Below are 4,387 nucleotides of genomic sequence, written 5' to 3'. Positions count from 1 at the left end.
TAATTCGAGGCGCAAAACGCCTGAATTACATCTGAAAACACTGTGTGTGAACATACCCTAAGGGTATGTTCACACGGCCTATTTTCGGCCGTTTTTCAGGCCATAAACGCCCGAAAAATCGGAAGCAGAAGTTCCGATGGGCTGTTTTTTTACGCGGCCGCTTTTAAAAACGGCCACGTAAAAAACGGCCGCGAAAAAGAAGTGCAGGACACTTCTTGGGACGTTTTTGGAGCGGTTTTTCTTTAAGGGTATGTTCACACGCACTGTTTTCAGACGTAGTTTCGGGCGTTCTACGCCTCAAATTACGCCTGAAAAAACGGCTCCATTACACCTACAAACATCTGCCCATTGCTTGCAATGGGAATTACGATGTTCTGTTCCCACGAGCCTTTACGCGTCGCTGTCAAAATACGCTTAAAATGACGGCTCGTCAAAAAAAGTACAGGACACTTCTTGGGACGTTTTTGGAGGTGTTTTTCATTGACTCCATTGAAAAACAGCTCCAAAAACGGCCGTGAAAAACGCGAGTGGCTTAAAAAACGTCTGAAAATCAGGAGCTATTTTCATATCTATCCTATCTATCTATCTATCTATCTATCTATCTATCTATCTATCTATCTATCTATCTATCTCATATCTATCTATCTCATATATATCTATCTCATATATATCTATCTATCTATCTATCTCATATCTTTCTCTCTGTCTCTCCTTTCTCTCTCTCTCTCTCTTTCTCTCTCTTTCTCTCTCTTTCTCTCTCTTTCTCTCTCTTTCTCTCTCTTTCTCTCTCTTTCTCTCTCTTTCTCTCTCTCTCATCTTTCTCTCTGTCTCTCTCTCTCTTTCTCTTTCTTTCTCTTTCTCTCTGTGTCTCTCTCTCTCTCTCTTTCTCTCTCTCTCATCTTTCTTTCTGTCTCTCTCTCTCATCTTTTTCTCTCTCTCTCCTTTCCCTATTGTAAAATTCCCACCTCTCTCTGTGTGATAACATCTACGCCCCAGGTCTGTCTATAATGTAATGTAATTGATGGACGGATTCTTGGTCAAATTGACTTAATTATGGCTTTGGCTGTGACCCTTTTGACAAATGGCAACATCCCGCATACTACCATGGTTACTGCATAAGGGGTGTAATAGCATACTAGGAACACTAGGGGGCATCATTGTCACACACCTGGTACTAGTACATTCGGCATCACTGGGCTTTGTGTATTTCTAGTGACCTCAGAATACAATACGACAAGCACTCAGTATCCGAGCAGATGGCAGTGTGACTGCTGGGAATGGCTGGAGTGTGAATAAAAAATGAATTTATGCTCCAAAATAAAAAATCTATATAGAGAATATAAGACATGAACATGATTCAATCTGAATATAACTGGGGGGATGAGCGAGATAATTATTTCTGATCTAAAAATGGAATTTGCGCTTCATAATGCAAGATGGCGCCGTATAGAAGAACAGGGATGACCCGCAACATCAGCTCATTGTCAAAAATTCAGATTAGGAAAACGTTTATTCAGTTTAGACTTTGGACTAACATGTTAAAATTCTCTCAGTCATTCAGGTCCCCATCCCTGTCTTTAGGGAACATTATTATCTCTGACGGGGGATGCGAGGGGACTTTACTCACAAGGAGGGTCAATTCTCGGCAGGATAATTGGCGTCCGTTAGCTCCATGATCGGTAATATATAGGGACGAACATTCCCTGTTCACACATGGAGACGTGCTGCCGACTGGCGAAAAAATTTTTGGGTAGAAAATGCGATCAGCCCGTTCATTGGCTATTCTTTGACCTGTTTACCGATCATTGGTCTGTGTAAAAGGTCCCTTAGTTATAATAACTTTACCAGTTGGTCTCGGTTGGTCCTGCTGCTCCTCTCTCGGTTTTTAGTATCACCCACTAGGTTCAATCTAGGTTTCAAATCACGGCAAGGCTTCTCCCTCCACCCGCCTCAATCTCTCGCCTTCCTTGCGGGACATTCCGCAGCAATAATCAGTTCCTCTAGACTCTTTGGCCTCTCACCTTGCTCGGAGTCAATAATTGGACTCTCTCCCCCGGCTGTCTCTCTTCCTCTGTTTTTCACTCTTCCTCCTCTCTTGCTTGACAGCGATGCGCTAGAGTCGTGCTAATTTGAAGCTTATCCTAATGTGGACAAGCGTTGCCACACAGGCCTGCCCCTAACCGAACACTTGTGGTGTAACTACGACGCGTCCTACGGGGCTCCTAGTGAAGAAATCCCCAAGTTTCCTCCAGCAATACGGCGCCCAAGCTAAGACCACCATGTTGGAAAAAACACTAGAGGCCAATACCCTGTTTGATTAAGCGCCTGCCACCAACCAGACCAGGAAATAAATACAGTCACATAAGAGCACTAAAGAGCAGCTTCATGACACCGCCCAACTTTACGGAAATCCCACAGTCCATACCGTATATACATTTCTTAAAGTCATTTAACTAAACATTAGAACAGATATGTATAAGTAGACCCGTGTCACACCCTACATATACACTGCTCACCTCTAGGATCCCCAACTCTCATGAGATTGTGGGTCCCCCGATGGCCATTCGGCAACCATGTCCAACCAAAAAGTGGTGGCCATGCATGCATGTGGCTCTCTAAATTGAGGTCTTAGGGAGTCGCTGCCTCCTTATCTCCCATAAAGTTCATTGGATAGGGCCATGCGCACATGTGTCCACCTCTCCTATATGTGGCTGCTATTGGGAGTCAGGTGGGGTTGAGTGCCCACCAAACTTTTTGTTCGATGGTCTCCACCAACTTGACTGCATCCTAGTTTTACCCCTAAGTCAAATCCTATAGCAACACTGAGCGTCCAGTATCAGCCCTGGCCGAATGTCTAAGTTGATGGGGAATGAGATGAATGACTTATTGCCCTACGTTTTTTCAAAGGAGAACAAAGGGATCGGCCAAGAAGTTCTGAGGGTCCGTTGGTTTTAGATTGTCGTCGTAACCATCTGCTTGCTGTTGAGTTCTTCTCTAGTAAACGCATTGCAGAAGATACCGCACCCCCCCCCCCCCCCCCACCTCCTGGATCCCCTTTAATCTATTAATGTTGGTGACACAGTTCAATATAATTTCCATAAAGTTGACAACGGCAGCGGAATTAACCGGAGTTAATCATTCTTGCATGGATTACCTCCATCATCTGCCCGCAATCTCTCGTGGAGTACAAAACTCCAGTAATTACTTCTCCCTCTTTGCTCCACAGCTTTCATTGAGGACACATCCCAAGCGTACAACAATTTCATGTATTCACCCGGCCTAATCTATTATACTCAACGCTCGCACTACATCCCCGCCATGCAGCGCCGGAATGAAACTCATTACCTGTAGGCCACGCTGTAGATGTTTAACTTATTAAGGATCTTGAAAGAAGCTTCTCTTACAAGTTCAAGATGACAACGGAGAAGAAGATGGAGACAGTTTACCTTGAGAAAGATCAATAGAAAACGACTGCTGAAAGACGCCGAATGTCTAATGCACAGCAATTAAAGGGACGGCGATTTCCTTATTTAATAATCATATACTGACAGCGTAAATGTCCCACATTCTACATTATTTTGATCATTTATGGAAGGATATTAACCCCTTCCAGCACAAGGGTCTGAGATAGTTTGGGCAACTTGACGTACTATTGTATCAAGGTGATGGTTGTTGGCACTGCCCCTGTGCTCAAATGATCACTGGTGGGAGCAGGGGCGTACAAAGAAATCACAGGGCCCCATAGCAAAACTAAGAATGGTCCCCATCCCACACTGAGAGCTACTATGTGCTGTTAATAAATGTGGCATAGTCTACAAACGACACCCGGCTGGACCTGCCATTGTTTTCGGACACTTTTCTAAGTAAAAATGGGCAGATATTATTTAATAATGGGTTATGCCTTGCACTAATATGTCACATATGTTAGGAAAAGTGGCGCAGGTGCTTTATAAATATTTGGCTCGAACACCAAATTCATTGACTGGAGTAAATACATTGATAAATCTCCCCCATAGAGCTCCAAATCCCCTGCTTTCCTTCGCACAGCATATGATAAAATTCTCGCTGCCTTCATCCACCACTAGGAGGAGCTGAACACAGCTACTATTGAATTCAATGTGGGCTGTGAAAATCTCTATGCAGTGAGCTCCCCCTAGTGGTGGCTGCAGGAAAATCAAGTTCACTGCTGGGCCTCTTCTGACCATGGGATCCTATGCAGTTGCATGGTCTGCCTCTATTGAAGGTGCACCACTGGGTGATTATAATACCAAGCCAGACTCCAGTCACTATGTCCGAAATGCCGAAATAAAAAATGCAAACATTTTGGGCGGTCCTGAAGCCCAAAAATGGCTTAGGCCTAAACGGTTTAAAGGGGTGTTCTGGGAAT

This window comes from Rhinoderma darwinii, chromosome 4 (assembly GCF_050947455.1).
Source record: "Rhinoderma darwinii isolate aRhiDar2 chromosome 4, aRhiDar2.hap1, whole genome shotgun sequence".
NCBI lineage: Eukaryota > Metazoa > Chordata > Amphibia > Anura > Rhinodermatidae > Rhinoderma > Rhinoderma darwinii.
This window is presented reverse-complemented; position numbering follows the sequence as displayed.